Source organism: Prionailurus bengalensis, chromosome B1, assembly GCF_016509475.1.
Source record: "Prionailurus bengalensis isolate Pbe53 chromosome B1, Fcat_Pben_1.1_paternal_pri, whole genome shotgun sequence".
Classification (NCBI taxonomy): Eukaryota; Metazoa; Chordata; class Mammalia; order Carnivora; family Felidae; genus Prionailurus; species Prionailurus bengalensis.
The window spans coordinates 28,848,376-28,870,133 of record NC_057344.1 but is presented as its reverse complement, the minus strand read 5'-3'; the positions used below and the strand labels follow the sequence as shown (position 1 = coordinate 28,870,133).

The 21,758-nt window shown below is 37.1% G+C and overlaps 1 protein-coding gene and 1 pseudogene across 4 annotated transcripts in view; both read right to left on the bottom strand.

Annotated features, from left to right (window-relative positions):
- Positions 1–21,758, bottom strand: part of WRN (WRN RecQ like helicase) — a 152,532-nt gene that overhangs the window by 121,628 nt on the left and 9,146 nt on the right. The gene's annotated exons all lie outside the window — the stretch shown is intronic.
- Positions 18,101–18,240, bottom strand: LOC122479319 (annotated as a pseudogene).

The following is a 21,758-nucleotide window of genomic DNA, read 5'->3' as shown; positions in this document are numbered from 1 at the left end:
GTTAACTCCTTCTGATAATATAAATAAGTCTGGAATACAAATGATCTTTTTATATCAAGTATTTCAATAGACTTGTGTTAAAGCTCTGTCACAGGTATACACAGAGTTTGCTCTATACGTATTATTAATTCATCTTTAGGATTCAGATGATACCAATTAAATGTCACTTCTAAAACTATTTTAACTTCACTCTCTCACAGCTGATTTTTTACTCTGAAGCCATAAACTTTGTCAGTACATGTTAATATATTTTCCACGCGATCGTTGTACTTTTAAGTTAATTCAGGTGCTCAAAATTTGGTCCGTTAAGGACACCATTCATTGAAGACATAACTATACTTTCACAAATCTGCAAAGTAAGAACCATTCACCATTTCATAATCTGCAATTTTCTTTGAGCTTATAAATCTTCCTTTGGACAGATACTTCATAACTGAAATAGCTAACATTTCTTCACCTAAGGCTGAAGAGAAGGTACTATAGCAGCTTAGATTTCATTAGGTTCATCATTTTTATGACTTCATTCAATGTGGAACTCAGAACTACAGGCCAATTTTAATATACAGGAGCTTCTCTGTGAATAAGACTACTTAATACTTAGAAGAGTATTGAACTTAAGGTAAAGCCTAAACCTTACTGTTATTACCAGTCCCAAACTGCCACTGTTTCCATAATATCTTGTATGTTTCCAAATATTCCCTTGAATATTTTAGTTTTGAAACTTCTTTGCCCAGCAAATAATGTCCTTTCAGGCATTTTTCTTCAAGGATTCTATACAGCTTTCTAAGCAAGGCCCATTACCAACATTTATGGATTCACATCTGCAATTAACAAGTTTTTCATTAAATAATCTTTTGAATGAGTACTGTCTTCTATGTCTTTGACAAATCTTAAACATATCTTCCTTTTTTTTGGTAAATGTTTATTTTACTTTTCAGAGAATGTGCACACAGGGGAGCAAAAGAGGATCCAAAGTAGGCTCTGTGCTGACAGCAGAGAGCCTGATGTGGGGCTCAAACTCATGAACTGTGAGAGATTATGACCTGAGCCGAAGTTGAATGCTTTAGCGACTGAGCCATCCAGGCGTCCCTTAAACATATCTTATAATAGAATAATTTAAAATGGCAACTTTTACATTTCCTTTGCCTTATTGATCCCAAACACAGTGTTCTACACAGGCAGGAAATAAGAACAAATTTGGCTGGGCTTTACCAGCCTCTTGAGCTCAATCTGATTATCACAACCTAAAAAGTATTTTGTTTTTATTTTGTGCTCAAAGATGATTTCAAAGGTTCAAGCTATTTTTAGATTTATGAAAAGATACCACAGTATTTTGTTTGACACCCCTATTTGTTTTGATTTAGTCTGAAAAGTAAAGAATTGGGGAAACACCATATAATTCTGAGATATTTCTTTACTTTATAGCCTAATTATTGAAGAAATATTTACTATTACATTTAACTCACGAATCAGGTAACTTTCCAGCTTTAATCAATTAGACATTACAGTAGGAAAGTAAATATCTGCAGAAATAAAATTTATTTCAATATAAAGCACTCAAAAATAAAGTACTTAAAATACTGTCTTTAATTCCTTAGGAAAAGTTTTTTGTCAATTATTGAGTTTATCTGAATTCTCAAGTTTTTAAACAAATCTTATCCCAAGGTACTTCTTTAGTTAAAAAGAGTAAACAAAAACAACATACTGCATTATTTATTTTCATTTAGTTTAGTAATTTTTTTTTAGAGACAGAGCACGTGAACAGGGAAAGGGGCAGAAGAAGAGAGACAGAGAATTTTAAGCAGGCTCCACACTCAGTGGGGAGCCCAACACTGGGCTCAATCCCACAACCCTGGGATCATGACCTGAGCTGAAATCAAGAGCCAGATGTTCAACTGACTGAGCCACCCAGGTGGCCCAATAATTTCAATTTTTAAAACAAGTAAAATACACTGTAATCAAAAATACGTTTAAGTGAGGGGCACCTGGGTGGCCCAGTCGGTTAAGCATCCAACTTCAACTCAGGTCACTATCTCACACTTCCTGAGTTCAAGCCCCACATTGGGCTCTGTGCTGACAGCTCAGAGCCTGGAGGCTGCTTCAGATTCTGTGTCTCCCTCTCTCTCTGCCCCTACCCTGCTTGTGCTCTGTCTCTCTCTTGCTCTAAGATAAATACTGGGGCGCCTGGGTGGCTCAGTAGGTTAAGCATCTAACTTCGGCTCAGGTCATGATCTCACAGTTTGTGAGTTTGAGCTCTGTTGGGCTCTGTGCTGACAGCTCAGAGCCTGGAGCGTGCTTCGGATCTTGTGTCTGTCTCCTTCTCTCTCTGCCCCTACCTGCTTATGTTCTATCTCTCTCTCAAAAATAAATAAACATTAAAAAAAATTTTTTTAATAAATAAACATTAAAAAAACTTTAAAAAGATACTTTAAGTGAGTTTCTCAAAGGCCTATCTTTCCCTTACTGAATCAATGGAATTGCATTATGTTCAATTATTGATTATTTTTAGATATAAGCAATAGTTTAAATTAAATAAACATATTATGAAACTCTATTCTAATCAGGGTTTCACAAACTATCACATCAAAAAGCTCATCATAAATAAATAAAAATTAAATAACAAGAAAATTAACAAAATTCATTGTTTTCTGTTAGAAAATACTAAATATAATCCAATAAGAATTAGCTAACAATCATGATCTTTTCTGTTAGCAGTAAGATAATTATGAAAATTGAGACAAAAATGAAAGAATTTCATGTACACAAACACATATAGCTTTCCCAATTATTAAATAACATACACATATACAATTAAAATAATAACTAGAGGGGCACCTGGGTGACTCAGTCAGTTAAGTGTCTGAGTTTGGGTCAGGTCATGATCTCATGGTTCATGAGGTCAAGCCCCCCATCAGGCTCTGTGCTGTCAAATTTTCTCTCTCCCTCTCTCTCTGCCCATCCCGCTCGCACTCTCTCCCAAAAGGAATAAAAATAAATAATAAAATAAAATAATAATTAGAATGGAAATTATTTAAAAGGAAAAGTCAGGAGGAAGTTACTACACAACACAGCCACAGCACACAACTCTGTCTGACCATGTTTACTATGCATAGCCATGCATGTTACTTAACTCAAGTAGTTTACAAAAGGATTGCCATCTAGAATAACCTTCAAATATAATTTCACCTATTATGAATCTTTGAATGTTTCACAAAATGCTTTTATATGTTTGAACGCTATAAAAAGTATGCAACCATCAAAATCTTGCATGCCCATTCATTATGCTACAGCACAAATTAGAATCAACTAACTGCTCCAGCTAACTCTTGCCAATAGTCAACATGGACACAGTGTTGCCAGGCCTTCCAATTTTTCCAAAGAACATGAATAATGCACGTTCCTGTGCAATCCTCCATTTGATAGCAATACCCAAGACTACTCTACAGGCCAAATTTTGGCCTGCAGACCTCCCAATTTACAACCTCTGCTATAGACAGATCAGTATTAGCAGCTGGTGTGGGTATCCCTACAAATTTTTTTAAGTCAATATCCAGTTATAAATCATTATTTGAGTGAAATACTTGGGTATATTTTTGTAGGTACACTACAGAAAGAGTGGTAGCAAAACCTAGGAATATGCTAACAAATGGAGTTTCCTTAATAAATTGTTTTTTAATGTTTATTTTTGAGAAAGAGAGACAGAGTGTCAGCGGGGGAGGGGCAGACAGAGAGAGAGAGAGAGAGAGAGAGAGGGAGACACAGAATCCAAGGCAGTCTCTAGGCTCTGAGCTGTCAGCACAGAGCCCGATGTGGGGCTCAAACCCACGAACCGTGAGATCATGACCTGAGCTGAAGTCGAAGTCAGACGCCTAAACGCCTAACGGAGTCACCCAGGCCCCCCTGGAGTTTCCTTTAAGAAGGATGCAAAGACCACAGAGAGGTTGGCTGGACCACCTACTTCGTCAGGGCAGTAGCAAGTGAATTATCCTAAGAATGGTGCACATCTCCTTTGTACCTCCATTTCTGAGTCTACTGTGTCAACTCACACCAACCTAGAGCATCACTCCATTTTTCTCTATGGCTTCCATAATAATGCTAGCAGCACGCTCACAAGAAATTTACTTTCCCAAGCTGTAGAACTGTGAGTAAAAACTATGAGCCCAGAGTGAGGCACTGACCCAGTTCCTCCTATCCACCTACTATCAGTATCAACCATATGTTTTATCAGTCAAATTATTAAAAGGACTGGTTTGATGGTCTGGTGTGAAAATTACTATGTTGAACCAGAGCTGAAGCTACATGGAAGATAAGCCATCTTCTTCATGAAGGCAGACCAAGGAAGTATTTTACCACACTACCAACATTTCCCTTAAAATATCTGTCTAGTTCTCATACCATTTTACACATAGTTTCATTTTTAAGAATTAATCTTACCAAAAAAACCAGCACTCCTCAGAAAGATTTATATACAAGGATAGTCATACTTGTTATATACAACAGTATTTAAGGTATATATTATATAACGTAATATACAATATATATAATGATAAAGAGTTGAAAATAGACATGTCCAACAACGGTAAAAATAGTTAAATAATGAATTATGGTACATCCATAAAACAGAGCACTATGCAGCCATTAAAAACATATTCTTGGGGCACTTGGGTGGCTCAGTTGGTTGAGCGTCCAACTTTGGCTCAGGTCATGAGCTCGAACTCATGAGTTCAAGCCCCACATCGGGCTCACTGCTTTCAGCCTGCCAGTGCAGAGCCCACTTCAGATCCTCTGTCCCCTTCTCTCTGCCCCTCCCTTGCCTGCACTCTCCCAAAAATAAATAAATATAAAAAAAGTTTTTTAAACATATTCTTATAATTTATCAAGTGAAAAAGCAAGTCAGACTCTAAATTTACACAATAAATGTGTATTTTTCTATGTGCATATATACATATTCTATACAGACATGTACATATACATATATACAACCATTCATACATATACATATATTTACATATTATAAATTTTTAAAGGTCTGGAGCAATGTATACCAAAATATTAGTTGTTATCCCACCACTGAAGATAGTTTTCAATTTTCTTCTTTATACTTTTCTAAACGTTCCAAATTTTTGATAAGAACATGTATTACTTTCAGCAATCAGGAGGGAAAACTAAACCAATAAAAGAGGGAAAAGTTTTTGTTTTTTTAAATTTTTAAATTTTTAAATTTTTTTGTACTATAGAGTAAGAGCCAACTTTTTCTCTACAGAGTCAGATAGTAAATATTCTATTCAGACATTGTGGCACAAATGCCATAAGTAATACTTAAGTAAACACAGCTATGTCCTAATAAAACTTTAAAGACAATGAAATCTAGATTTATAAAATTTACCAAAATGTTATTCTTCTTTTGATTTTTGTTCAGTCACTTAAAAATGTGAAAACCATTTAGCTCATAGTCAGTGAAAACCATTTAGCTCAAACCAAAAGCAAGCAGCAAATCAAATGTGCTCCACAAGTTAGCCAACTCCTACGACAGAAGACAAACAAAATGGTGGATGACTGGAAAATGTCCAGTGCTACTGGTATTAACAACTACAGCTATTTTTTAATTACCATAATACACTGATAAAATACTTAATAAGAATACAACTTCTTAGTAAAATCTTTTTGATATATCACTTGCAAAATGAAATTAATGATAGCAGAATGAGTGGGTTTACTATAGAGGGTTAGTAATATTAGCCAATTAAATGTTAAGAGATTATCTCCCCAAATTATAAATGATGTTTTGAAAACATTCATCTTAAATGATTTTATTTGACATCAATTAGACAGTAGGACAAGCTGTCTACTGAGGGCGGTTCAAGTGCCTTTTAGTTCACAGCAACAGAAATACACCTATAAGATTCAAGATTTAAATCAGACCAAATACAGGAAAATTAAGACCAACTGCATCATATTAACTAAGAAGGGATAGCTTTTTAATCATCTATAGAGCTTTTTTTTTTTTTTAATTTTTTTTTCAACGTTTATTTATTTTTGGGACAGCGAGAGACAGAGCATGAACGGGGGAGGGGCAGAGAGAGAGGGAGACACAGAATCGGAAACAGGCTCCAGGCTCCGAGCCATCAGCCCAGAGCCTGACGCGGGGCTCGAACTCACGGACCGCGAGATCGTGACCTGGCTGAAGTCGGACGCTTAACCGACTGCGCCACCCAGGCGCCCCTATAGAGCTTTTAAGTCACATTCTACTTCACTCTGTCAGAGTAGAAATTCGTCTTAAGAGTACAACATTTTGGGTGCCTGGGTCAGCCTCAGTCGGTTAAGTGTCCAACTCTTGACATTGGCTCAGGTCATGATCTCACAGTTTGTGAGTTGGAGACTCGCATGGGGCTCTGAGTTGATGGTGCAGAGCCTGCTCAGGATTCTCTCTCTTCTCTCTGCCTCCTGCTCTCAAAATAAATAAATAGACTTTAAAAAAAAGAGGACAACACTTTCCCACTTAGAATGCTATCATCTTCTAGAAAATGGACAAACTCCTGTTTCTTAGAAAGCTGCGTTTCAGTGGAGCAGCTCAGAGATCTCTTTGTTCCTAAAACCTTTAACTAAGCTAAGGAAATTAATACCTGTTACCATGGTAACTGACTTGCCTAACTGCTTGAGGGCTAAACTGAATCCCAACCTTTCTGAAAAGTGTTTAAAAAAAACAACAACAACAACAAAACACTGTTAAGTTACATGATACCTACAGATAACCATGTCCAGGAAAAAATTTTTAGTAAGTAGTTCAGTGTTTGATAGGCAATTATACTGTTTAACGTGAACAGATTTCTACCTATCTAAAATAGTTCACTTCTATATGTTCAAAATATGTAAAGGCTAATCTGATAAAATGTTTTTATAAATTCTGATTTAGTCAAAAATCAAGAATGTTTACAATGACTCTGAAATCTGCCAACCAAATGTCATAAAAGAGTGGTCATGGTATGGGGTGCCTGGGTAGTTCAGTCGGTGAAGCATCCAGCTTCAGTTCAGGTCATGATCTCATGGTTCATGAGTTCAAGCCCCGTATCGGGCTCTGTGCTGACAGCTCAGAGCCTGGAGCCTGCATCAGATTCTGTGTCTGCCTCTCTCTCTCTGTCCCTCCCCTGCTTGTGCTCTGTCTCTCTCTCTCAAAAATAAATACTAAAAAAAAAAAAAAAAAAAAAAAAAAATTTTTTTTAAGTAGCCATGGTATATAAGCTGTAATTTCAATTTTTCACTTTGGGCATTTATGCAAATTTTACAAATATCCATTAAGTTTCACAATATTTCTCTGAGGAAGAAAACTCTATGACCATCACCATATAACAAAGGAATTTCTATCACAAAGGAAAACTAATAACAAAGACTAACTGATTTTGCAAAAGTTAGCAGACTACTCTCATATTAAACATTATACTACTAAGGGGCACCTGGATGGCTCAGTCAGTTAAGCGTCTGATTCTTGATTTCCAGTTCAGATCATGATCTCAAGGTTCGTTTGTGAGTTCAAGCCCCGCATCAACGCAGAGCCTGCCTGGGATTCTCTCTTTCCTTCTGTCTCTTGGCCCTTCTCTGTTTGTGTGTGCTCTCTCTCTTGAAATAAACACACAAACTTAAAAAAAATTATATTATGAAGAGGCAGAAGACTAGAATGGAAAGAAATCTGGGCTTGGAGTCAGAAAACCTAGGCTCCCATGTTGCTTTGTGTCAAGAAAAATTATCCAAAAGTTAAATTATCCAAAAGTTAAGTTAAAAGAGAAGGCAGTACATCCTTTCAATGTCATATAGGAACACAATCTCGTCCAAAGATAACTTTCATTAGAGAATATACCTTTATATAACTTGCTATTTACTACTGATTAAAAACTGAGACTCTGTGAAGTTACTTGTTAACTTGTAAGTTTTTGTCTGGTTAAGAAGCAATTGAATTCTGTCATGTAGAAAAGAAAATGTCTGTAGGGATAGCTTTGTAGTTGACCCAGCAATCTTATTCCAAAGTTATTTCTCCAATGTCTACATGTAATGGTCAATTTTACAGGTCAACCTAACTAGGCTAAGGGGTTACCTGGCCCAGAGCTGGCTGAACATCAATTCTAGGTGTGTCTGGGAGGGTGTTTCCAGAGGAAACTAGCATTTGAATAGAACTTTGTAAAGACTGCCCTCACCAACAAGAGTAGGTATAATTCGATCCATTGAGAACCTCCATAAAACAAAAAGGCAGAGAGAGGGCAGATCTGCTCTCCACTTAAGCTGAGACGTCCTTCTTCTCTTGCCCTCCCACACCACACTCCTCAGTTCTCAGACCCCCCCTAGGAGGGGCACTTAGACCACTGGCTCCTCTGGTTCTTAGGCCTTCAGATTTAGACTGGAACTACACCACTGGTTTTCCTAGACCTCCAGCTTGCTGACAGCAAACTGCAGGATTTCTAGGCCTCCATAATTGCATGAACCAATCCTTCATAATAAATCTCTTCCTAGAGGTGCCTGGCTGGCTCAGTCGGTTAAGCGTCCGAGTCTTGATTTTGGCTCACATCATGATCTCACAGTTTGTGAGTTCCAGCCTTGTGTTGGGCTCCACACTGACAGATTCTCTCTTCCTCTCTCTCTGCCCCTTCCCCATCACTCATGCTCCTGCGCATACTCCCTCTCTTTCTTTCAAAATAAATAAATAAACTTAAAAAAATCTTTTTCTATATATCTATATATATCCTACTGGTTCTGTTTTTCTAGAGAACTCTAATATACTATATAATCTCTGCTCCTCTTTGAACAAATTTTATCTCCTGCTGGTTCCCTCATTAGTGAACTGAATGTGACATCTGTTGATTCTGTACTTGTATGAGAATCGGTCTTTAATATTTTGGAAAATTACACTTTGACGCTTGGCCACTTAGTATCCATGTGACTTTGGACAAGTCACTTTACTTTCTGTTTTCGTTTCCTCATCTGTAACATGGGATTAAATTCCTAATATATTACTTGCCTTATTACATTATTATTATGTATTATATTACTTGCCTTACCAACCATGGCATCAATATAAAGATAAGCAGTGATAAACAGGACATTACGTCTTTTAATCTACAGTTATACATAAGTTGGTATATCGATAGTGTTAGCTAGGATGCAACAGAAAGTTACTCAAATCACAGTTCTGATAGTAATCAAGCAGAAGGGAGAAAGGGAAGGGACAAAAGCAGGGAAGGAATGTATTCAGCTTTACAGAACCAGCAGTGTGGCCAAGGAGACACCCAGCCAGGTTGTTTCACCTGGTGGTCCCTTGTGGGGTGTTTCATCTGATAGCCTCTTATGTGAACCAGTTTGAGCCCTTGTGGATGAGTTGAGGACCTACACAGAAGCCCCGGGTTGTCCTGAAGCCCCGGGTTGTCCTGGGTTAGCTCACTGTAATACAAAGATTTCCTCCTATGGGAGGGGTTTTCTGCCATTTTTTGCACAGACGATGTATGTATGCACTAGCACATTGACATGCTAGGTATGCACAACTGAACTAAAGTGCCTAAGTAACAGAATATGTGTAAGTTCCTTAAAGTATATGGAAGCTCCCTGCCTCTACCCCCAAATACACAGAATAAAAGCTTCCTGTACAACCCCACAGGGAGACAGTGCTTTTGAGAGCTAGCTCCCCGACTCCTTACTTATAACAGGTAATAAAAAGTTCTTTGCCTTCAACACTTCCTTGGGTTGTGTTCAATTTAATGCACCCCAAGAGGCAAATCCCTTGAGTTCAGTTACAAGAGAAATTGTGATAGATCTTCTACTGTTACTATACCTCATTCCCTTCAGTGTACTGACAGGAATCAAGTGAAGATACCAAATCCATGCCAACTAGACAAGGTATATAAAGTTATTAAGAATTAATTAGGCAGAGAAGTGCTTCATCAACAGAACGTTCTTTTAAATGATAAATTCAAATAGAGGAGAGAAAATGGATTCATTTTCCAAAAAGACTTCATTCTTACCCATTAGACCTGACCCAAAGTATAGTTTTGATACTGTAAAAGTATATTTGGGAGGTTTCCAAATATAATCTAAATTACATCAGTAATAGTCACATACTCACCTTTTTGTGTATGTACAAAATAAGAATGAATTAAAAAAGTCTCAATGACTTATAAGTTATAAAATGGGACTAATAAGTATTTACAAAATAATTTAACACAGAGAGCTTATAAAACCAAAGCAGCTTAAGTGCTTCAGCAATTCAGTTTGGTTATCAATGCCTTAATTTTGGTTAGACTCTCTGGGTTTCATCTATACAGTTATATTCTTTTTACTGAGAGGCAGCTTCTAGTCAAAATGTCTTTCAAATTTAATCAACAATGCAATGAACTTTAAACATTCTGGGTTTGCATAAAAATCCTAAAAGAAAACAGGTGGTTAACTCTTGGACATCAATCTTAGCAATATTTTGGGGATCTGACTTCTCAAGCAAGGGCAACAAAAGCAAAAAACAAAACCAAAAAACAATTGGGACTACATCAAATTAAAAAGCTTTTGCACAGTAAAAGAAACCACCAACAAAACAAAAAAGCAATCTATTGAATAGAACAAGATATTTGCAAATGATATATCCAATAAAAGGTTTATATCCAAAATATACAAAGAAATCATACAACTCAACACCAAAAAAAAAAAAAAAAAAAAAATGTGATTAAAAAAAAAAAAGGGCAGAGGATCTAAACAGACATCTTTCCAAAGAAGACATCCAGATGGCCAACAGACACAAGAAAGATGCTCAACATCGCTAATCATCAAGGAAATGCAAATCAAAACCACAATGAGATATCACCTCACATATGTCAGAATGGCTAGTATCAAAAAGACAAGAAATAACAAGTGTTGGTAAGAATGTGGAGAAAAGGGAACCCTTGTGCACTGTTGGTGGAATGTAAATTGTACATTTAGCCACTATAGAAAACAGTATAGAGGTACCTCAAAAAATTAAAAATAGCAATACCCTACAATCCAGGAATATCACGATTGGGTATTTATCCAAAGAAAATAAAAACACTAATTCAAAAGGATACACCCCGATTTTTATCACAGCATTATATACAATATCCAAGATAGGGAAGAAACCTAAGTGTCCATCTAAGGATGAATGAAAAAAGAATGAAAAAGGTGTGCAATGGAATACTACTCAGCCATAAAAAGGAATGAAATTTTGCCATTTGAGACACCATGGATGGCCCTGGAGGGTATTTTGCTAAGTGAAATAATTCAAAGAAAGACAAATCCCATACCAAAACACCAGAAACAAGACTCATAAATACAAAAAGCAAAGTGGTGGTTCCCAGAGGGGAGGGGTGCTGAGGAACAGACAAAATGGATAAAGGGGATTAAGAGGTACAAACTTCCAATTATAAAATAAATAAGTCACGAGCATGAAAAGTACAACATAAGGAATATAGTTAATAATATTAGAATGACTTTGTGTGGTGACAGATGGTAACTACACTTGCTCTGGTGAACATTTTGTAATGTGTGTACAGCTGACCCTTGAACAATATGAGGGTTATGGGCACCAACCCACCACACAGTCAAAAATCCACATAATTTTTTACTCCCCCAAAACTTAACTACTAATAGCCTACTGTTGACAGGAAGCCTTACCAATACTATAAACAATTAACAAATATTTTGCATAAGTATAAAGTAAGCTAGAAAAAAAAATTAAGAAAATCGTAAGGTGGAGCCCCCAGGTGGCACATTTGGTTGAGCATCCAACTCTTGATTTCGGTCCATCATGATCTCACAGTTATGAGATCAAGACCTGCTTTGGTCTCCCTGAGATTCTCTCTCTCCCTCTCCCCCTCCCAACTTGCTCTTGTCCATTCTCTGTCTCTCTCAAAAAAAAAAAAAAAAAAAAAAAAAAAAAAAAAAAAAAGAGGAAAGAAAAAAGACACAAATCATAAGGGAAATACATTTATGGTATTGTGCTATATTTATTAAAAGTATTCACGCACAAGTGGATGCACTCCATTCAAAACCATATTGCTCAAGGGTCAATGGTAAATGTTGAATCGCTATGTCATACACCTGAAACTAATAATATTATATGTCAACCGTACTTCAATTAAAAAAAAATCTAGATTTAGGGGTGCCTGGGTGGCTCAGTCGGTTAAGCATCTGACTCTTGATTTTGGTTTACGTCATGATCTCACGGGTCATGAGATCAAGCTCCCTACCCCCACCCCGGGGCTCTACACTGACAGGACAGAGCCTGCTTGGGATTCTCCCTCTTTGTCTGCCCCTCACACAGCTCGCACTTGCAAGCACAAGCACCTGTGCACTCTCTCTCTCAAAAATAAACAAACAAACGTTAAAAGATTCTGGGCTTGATTTCTTTTTATTTATTATGTTACATATTTTCTAAAAATTGTAACCTCACCCTTTGAGTGTATCTATACTTAGTAATATACTAGCAACTAGTTTATGTGTGCATGCACACACACATACACACACACATATGCACATATACCCAATCTGTAATTCACTTTAGGAGTTCCAGTGGTACAACTGGTTAGCATGTGGCACTTACAGAATTCATTTTAGAAGATATAATTTATAAGGTATTCTTCTGTACTGTTTTAGAGAATTCTTTCTACTTTTCAATGTACTACTAGGAATAGGAAGGGGTAGAGGAAAACAAGAGAAACCAAACAATCCATGACAAAGCCCTCATTAAATCCCTAATTAAAGAGGCTTTCAAGACTTTCATTAATCCATTGCTAGACTTCTGCTAATCGTCATTTCCTCCCAAATAACCCAGGCAAGCAAACTAGAAAAGCTAAATAAAACCACCTATTAGCATTTGGTTTGGCTATAGCAAGTTACTGAAATTTTAAAAAGTAATAGAATGTTTTTTGACAGACTCATTCCTTTATTATAGATACCTACCAAATTTTCATAACTATCAAATATTATATGATTCATATTAATAAGGTATAAATAAAAATTTGTATTAATAAAGTCAACTGAAATAAAGTGTAAATGAAACCAATCAAATATAATAAAATGCCATTAAAACGCTAGCAACAGGGGAAAGGATAAAGCCTCACTCTATGCTGCGTCATTGTGAGAAGCCGCACTGCCCATAAACCAGGAACACGACTTGACCTGAACTGAGTCCATAGCTCATGAAGTGCTTTATAACTGAATTTCACTATCCAACTGAATAATTCATTATTTTTAATGAATTTCCTCTGTTCTGTAAGTAGCTACAGCCAGTCAGCTGAAATCAACCATTATAAAATGGGAGAAACTGCAGAGAAAGTTTTCAAGTAAGTCAATTTAAAACTTGCTTAGGCTGCCTATTTTTCCTTTTACATTTATTCCTGTTACTTCACATGGCCTGAGATGAAATTTCATCGGACTCATTATCAAGTGTACATTGATGGTTGCCTGCCCACCATCCATTCCATCCTGCACCCTTTTTACAGTACCATAAATTTAATTTAGAAAACACTAGTTATTTACCCACAAAGCCAGTATGCTTCAGGAAAACTGCCCTCACTCCCAGCTCCCATGAGAAACCCAAGTGATCTAAAGGTAACCTCATGCCCTTTGGGACAATGATGATTCAGAAACTCGGGTTAAACTCAAGGCATTCCCCCAAATTTGGCTTAAGAATAAAATATACAACCTAATTTAGGCCAATGAGACACAAGAAGAAGGTTCCTGAAGATAATACTGTCTTGCACTGGTAAGAAAGTGATTTGAAGAGATGCCCTCTATTTGAGACTGTGAAGTCTGGGCCATCTACAGCCATTCTGCTACTACAATGGAAGTCAGCTGGAGGAGAAAGCCATCTTAAATAGAAATCCAAAACACAGAAAAAAAAAGCAAAGACGAGAGTGGGGTCACAGTCAATGGACAAAGCCAGATTAACTAATCAGCCCTGCCTTAGCCTTCACGTTACATTTTAATAATATATTTCCTTATTTTTTTAGCCTGTTGAAAGAAGTTTCCTGTGTCTACATTCTAGTAACACACAAATATAACTGAAAATAAAATTGTGTGGTTAATCCTTTTCTTTAATTCCTTATTTTAAATAAAAATGAATTATAAAGATAAAATAGCCAAAGTATACAACAAAAGTTTCATAACTTCATATGTAGAGTTTCGAAAACTTTTAAAATAACAATAAGAATCAAAATAACAGTAAATAGCAATTTAACAGAAACTTATAGCAACTAAGTGGGAGTAATATTTAACTTCAGGATGCAAAGCTCTGCAATCCACTGTGTTGAAATTCAGCAATGCCACACAGAAAGAAAAATGCATGGGGCACCTGGGTGGCTGTCGGTTAAGCATCCAACTTTGGCTCAGGTTGTGATCTCGCGGTTCGTGGGTTTGAGCTCCACATGGGGCTCTCCACTCTCAGTGAGGGGCCCACATCGGATCCTCTGTCTCCCTCTCTCTCGCCCCACCTCCCTCTTTCTTGCCCCACTGGTCGTTCTCTCTCTCCCTCAAAAATAAACATTAAAGACTTAAAAAAAAGAAAGAAAGAAAGAAAAAAAAATGCATAAATTTTACCACAAGACCAGTAAGTGTGGGAGGAAGGGTGAAAAATAAAAATGTAGACTGGGTAAAAAAGACGTTGGGAAACTAATACATAACTCTGAAAGCAACCATAAGTTTATCCAATGCAAATCTTTCATAAGAACCTCTTAAAACAGGATGAATTTATATAAAATGAATAAAAGAGGGGCACCTGGGTGGCTCAGTCAGTTAAGCATCCGATTCTTGGTTTCGGCTCAGGTTATGATCTGTGGTTTCATGAGTTTGAGCCCCACGTCTGGCTCTGCACAGGCAGCACAAAGCCTGCTTGGGATTCTCTCTCTCCCTCTCCCCACTCATGCTGTCTCTGCCCCTCTCAAAATAAATAAATAAACTTAGAAAAACTTTTAAATGAATAAAAGGAAAAATCAGCAATTTTGTGATTATACACCTCCTAGAAGGCAAAAGTTATTGTCTAGTCCAATTGTCTTTCTATTGTACTTCAGTGCCTTCATTTTATGAATGAACAGCAAAAGCAGATCAGGTGCCAGTAGGCAATGCCTCATGCTGCATGTCAAAATTTCTAGAAAAAGAAACAAAGCTTTGGTATTTTTTCCAATGGCGTCTATCAATGCTACCACAGACTACGAATATCTCCCATCCCTCTATCCTCTGGGCTTCAACGAGCCTAAAAAGGGGGTGAATCTCTGCCCTCCCCTAGCATATCAGACTAAAGATGGAAGAAAAGATCATAAAAATGTAGAGATAAGAAAATGGAAGTCAGAAAGTAACAAAGATTTAAAGTAGGCTTAGGAGAGAAGGTCACTGGTTTCACATATTTTGGGAAAATGTGAAATTATACTAATTACTTATTTTCCCATGAAGAAATTATTCAACAACCATCCTCTTTCTTAATTCTCCCATTTTTAAGCATTTTATCAAAAAAAAAAAGATCAACTTTAAAAGAGGTTGACTGCTACTACTAACCAGCTTTTACAAGAGACAAGCTTAACTCTTATCAAAAAGCTAAAGTCTCCTAAAATAAGTAATTTTTTCCATAGTATCATGAGGGTATCTTATTTGATTAAAAGGAACAAATATTCTGAATGACCAGATTCATGATAAGCCTACCCAAAGTAAGTACTTCTCTATATATGAGCAAGAATCAATTTGAAAATATAATTTATATCTGAAATCAATAAAAGCAAAACGACAACCTACCAAGAAATAAACCTAACATAAAACATAGAGACCCATTTTAAAGACAACTAGAAAAGTTTACTAAGACGTCCAAAAAGGGCTATTTGACACATTTAGTTTCTGGATGGTTAGTCTCAAAATTGTAACCACATTAATTAAATCAGTACACTCAAGAAGTAATACCAAGAAAAAATGTCAGCAGGAGTTTTCATCAAATCACACAAGTTTATATTAAAGTTCTCTAGGAAAAGAAAATGCTCTAAAGTAGTAAATATTTTTTTGAAAAATAAGACCAATAAGGGGAAGCTCACTCTGAATATGAAATGGTACAAAACAATAGTAACTCAAATTATGTGGAATTGGTATAAAAAGAGATACAAATCAACAGAATAAAATATACCATGTTCTGAAACAGATCCATGCAAATATAGAAATCTGACATACCATAAAGGAGATTTCTCATCTTCAAGAAAGAACAAAGTACTCAATGAATGAGGCCAACAAAACTGTCTGCAATTCTGATACACCACTGTCAGCAAAAATTTTAAAGGTTAATCATATACAATATATTTGCAAGAGAACAGGAACCAGCCTTATCGTTTTCAAAGACATTTTGCAGACATTATCAACATTTTAAACTGCATACCCTTTAAGCCTGCAATGATATCTATCCTATGGAAATACATGCATATATGCACAAAGATGTATACATTATATCAGTCTGTAATAACAAAAATACTAGAAGTAATTAGTAGCGTAAATTAACACTTAAATAAATGACATATCCAAAAAAGAACTCAAACTCCACATCCAAAAAACAAAAAAATCCAGTGAAGAAATGGGCAGAGGACATGACTAGACACTTTTCCAAAGGAGACATCCAGATGGCTAACAGACACATGAAAAGATCATGTGTTTTCACATCACTTTTCATCAGGCAAAATGATGAAACATCATCAACATCACTCATCATCAGGCAAATACAAATCAAAACCACACTGAGGTACCACCTCACACCCATCAGATTGGCTAAAATTAACAACTCAGGAAACAACAGATGTTGCCAAGGATGCGGAAAATGCACTGCTGGTAGGAATGCAAACTGGTGCAGCCACTGTGGAAAAAAATGTGGAGGTTCCTCCAAAAATTAAAAATAGACCTACCCTATGACCCAGCAATAGCACTGCTAGGAATTTACCCAAGGGATACAGGAGTGCTGATGCATAGGGACACTTGTACCCCAATGTTTATAGCAGCACTCTCAACAATAGCCAAATTATGGAAAGAGCCTAAATGTCCATCAACTGATGAATGGATAAAGAAATTGTGGTTTATATACACAATGGAGTACTACGTGGCAATGAGAAAGAATGAAATATGGCCCTTTGTAGCAACGTGGATGGAACTGGAGAGTGTGATGCTAAGTGAAATAAGCCATACAGAGAAAGACAGATACCATACGTTTTCACTCTTATGTGGATCCTGAGAAATTTAACAGAAACCCATGGGGGAGGGGAAGGAAAAAAAAAAAAAAAAAGAGGTTAGAGTGGGAGAGAGCCAAAGAATAAGAGACTCTTAAAAACTGAGAACAGGGGCATCTGGGTGGCTCAGTCGGTTAAGCGGCTGACTTCGGCTCAGGTCATGATCTCACAGCCCGTGAGTTCGAGCCCCGCGTCAGGCTCTGTGCTGACAGCTCAGAACCTGGAGCCTGTTTCAGATTCTGTGTCTCCCTCTCTCTCTGCCCCTCCCCTATTCATGCTCTGTCTCTCTCTGTCTCAAAAATAAATAAACGTTACAAAAAAATTAAAAAAAAAAACAAACTGAGAACAAACTGAGGGTTGATGGAGGGTGGGAGGGGCGGGGAGGGTGGGTGAGGGTATTGAGGAAGGCACCTTTTGGGATGAGCACTGGGTGTTGTATGGAAACCAATCTGACAATAAATTTCATATATTGAAAAAAAATAATTAACAACAACAACAACAAAAAATAGACCTACCCTATGCCCCAGCAATTGCACTACTAGGAATTTATCCAAAGGATATAGAAATGCTAATTTGAAGGGGCATATGCACCCCAATGTTTATAGCAGCACTATCAACAATAGCAAAATTATGGAAAGAGCCCAAATGTCCACTGACTGATGAATGGATAAAGAAGATGTGGTGTACACACACACACACACACACACACACACACACACACACACACACACAAATGGAATATTACTCAGCAATCAAAAAGAATGAAATCTTGCCACTTGCAACAATGTGGATGGAACTAGAATGTATTATGCTAAACGAAATAAGTTTATTTTTCGTTATAAGTTATTATTCGTTAAATCAGAGAAAGACAAATATATGATTTCACCCATATGTGGAATTAAAGAAACACAACAGATGAACACAGGGGAAGGGAAGGGAAAATAAGATAAAAACATAGAGGGAGGCAAACCATGAGATTCTTCACTTGATCTCAGCCAAAAGGCCGAGAAGCAATAAACCATAAGAGATTCTTAAATACAGAGAACAAACTAAGGGTTGCTGGAGGAGAGGTGGATGGGGGGGATGGGCTAAACAGGTGATGGGCATTAAGGAGGGAACTTTGTTGAGATGAGCACTGGGTGTTAAATGTAAGTGATGAAGCACTGGATTCTACTCCTGAAACCAATACGTTATGTGTTAACGTATACTAACTTGAATCTAAATTTTAAAAAGTAAATAAACAATGACACATCCATAATACAGAATAAGAAGTTCATAAAAAAATACAATAGAACTACTGAGAAGTTCTATTAACATACGTAAAGTCAAACAGGAAAAACTAAGTATAAGTAGTAGTTACCATTTAAATTTTAAAATACAAAATGAGGGGTGCCTGGGTGGCTCAGTCGGTTAGGTGTCAGACTTTGGCTCAGGACATGATCTCACAGTTCATGAGTTTGAGCCCTGCATCAGGCTCTGTGCTAACAGCTCAGAGACTGGAACCTGCTTTGGATTCTGTGTCTCCCTCTCTCTCTCTACCCCTTCCCCACCTCCCCTCTCAAAAATAAACAAACATTAAAAAAACTTATAAAAATAAAAATGAAATTCTATTTAAAATTTAAAATACAAAATGTAAATGCAAAGAACAATCCAGAAGGATATGTATCAGTTAATAGGGATCCCTATAGGGAAAAAAATGGAATTGAGGTCAGGTATGTGAAGGGAGAGTTTTAAGATTCTATAATTTGTTTCTCAACAACCATATTTCTCTCTCCCACCCCCCCCTCTTATCTACCTCCTTCTTTCAATCTGAGAGTAATATGAGCCTCTGTAAATAATGAAATCAATAGTGACTTATATTTTTCCAACTTGGGATGCTGAGGATAAACAAATTCTCATGGTTTTAATAAAATCATGAATGAGAGGAGCAAAAATAGGCTGATTACCTTAACACTAGAAAGAAGGAAGTAACAAACCCATTTCGCCCTCCCCCCCTCCCCCCAATGTTAACAGCAAAGTTTTTTCGATGAGAATAACCTCATCGCCAGTACCAGGAATGAAACCCAATTGTTTTAAGATCAGTGGGGAAATTCTATTCCCCCTACCATATAACCAATTCAGGGACAGGAACTAAAGCCTAGGTCTCAGTTCTCTGGTCTCCATCCTTTGTTGATAACTGTCAAATGCAAAGTGGTCCTCAGGATTCTCTTTACAATGTATAAGATGGGATGCTTTTGCTCCAGCTAGACATGAAGGAAGAAATATATCACCATGGTTGATGCACACAGCCATCTTACAGCCATACAAGAAACTGCTCCAAAAGTAAAGCACTTTCTTGCCTTCTGCATGGAAAAGGGTCAAGCACAGGGCCAGAAAAAATAGTCAGAGCTCTAACTGAACTTGCCTTCAGGCCACTGTATCTTAGGATATATCAATTAAATAAGCTAAACTTTTATCGCTAGAGCCAGTTTGACTTGGGTTTTTCATTAGTTGCAATGATAACATCCCTGTTGATGGGATGGAATAAATAAAATCTAATACTACTTCTTGAACTGATTTTTTAAAGACTATACAGAATTCCATTTTCTTTATCATAATTTGTTTAACTATTCCTATTGATGACAGTTTACTTACAAGTTTTATCACAAATAATGGTCAATGAACACCCTTATGTGTATCTTTAGGCATTCATATTATTATTTCTATAGGATGGATTCCTAGACATGAAATTGCTAAGTCATGGAATACTCTTACCTCTCTGCCTGCTTTCCACCAATAAATTATTCACAACCCTGAGAGAGAAGACAAGGCAAAGAAGACTACACAGAAAGCCAGGAAAACTTCCTACAGAAGCCTTTGGTGAAAGACTTCAAATTAACAACTAAGAAAAGATGCCATCCATCACCTGCCACTCTTATAAGAACACTTTGGTCAAAGAACAGAAGTCCATGAAGGCGTTGTGGGTTGACTATGAGTTGCAATATATCCATATGTAACTCAATATCTAACTTTTCAGTGTTGGGTATAGAACAAGTTGGTGATATTTGAGTTACATGTTAATGGACCATCACCATCACCATCAGTATTATAATCATTTATATCTACATCCTACCTCTTTTCCTCTCTATTTGTCCAAGGGCTTACAACGTTTGATGCAAAATTTCCAAAGACAGTGCCTCTCAGTTTTCTGAGTAGGTCTCCAATTGTCTTGCCTACATCCTGCTCTGCTCATTTGTTCCCATAGGGATGCCATGTCATTACCAATGACTGAATCCTTCCATAATCTCAATTCTAAGCATCTCATTCTCTAATCAACATCTCCTATTTTCCAAGTTCATTCCCTTTAGAAATTCAGTTCAAAAAATCCTTTGATCTAAGTAGGACCTATAATCCAATGGTCCTACTTTTCCACTCTCCTCACCACCAGGTAGTCCTTACTTCCTCCTCGAGCAGTTTAAATTGCAAAATTATAACCACTTACTTTCATACTCCCTTAACTTCACTGTGCATCTTTGGCTTCATTATTCTCTCCCGTTAAAACTCTCACCCTGCCTGAAGAAAACAAATTCTCTGCCTACTCTATGCCTGTACCTATGCAGCTAACTGAATGCAGCAGGTGAAAAACCCAACCATGCTGACTGGTCTCACCTTAAAGTTATGACCACCAAATATCTTCCTAGCAATTCTACAACTTTTCACTTATCTATTTCCTATCCTCTCCTTCTAAGATAACTATTTCAGGGGCACCTGGGTGGCTCAGTTGGTTGAGTGCCTAACTTTGGCTCAGGTCATGATCTCATGGTTCAAGGGTTCAAGCCCTGTGTCAGGCTCTGTGCTGACAGCTTGGAGCCTGGAGCCTGCTTCAAATTCTGCTTCCGTCTCTCTCTGCCCCTTCTCACCTCATGCTGTCTCTCTCTCTCTCTCTCTCTCTCAAAAATAAATAAACATTCAAAACAAAATTTTTAAATAACTATTTCTTATCATTTCCTCTCTGTTTAAACCTATCATATCTCCTCCCCCATCCTCACTTTCAGCTGACCACCTTACTTCAGATTTCACTGAAAATAAAAGCAATTAAAAAAGAACTTCCATATGTCCTTACCCTGAAATGTATTCACATAATTGTATCTATGCCCATATACTCTGCCATGATGGCTAGTTTTATTGTGTCAACTTGAATGGGCCACACTGAGCCAAGATATTTAGTTAAAATTATTCTAGGCATGTCTGTCAGGGTGTTTCTAGATGAAGTTAACATTTGCTTTTTTTTTTTTTAATGTTTATTCATTTTTGAGAGACAGAGACAGAGACAAAGCACCAGTGGGGGAGGGGCAGAGAGAGAGACACACACACAGAATACAAAGCAGGCTCCAGGCTCTGAGCCGTCAGCACAGAGACCCACATGAGGCTCGAGCCCTGACCCTGAGATCATGACCTGAGCTGAAGTCTGATGCTAACTGATTGAGCCACCCAGGCGCCCCAACATTTCAATCAGTGGATGGAATACAACAGATTGCTCTCCCTGATGTGGGT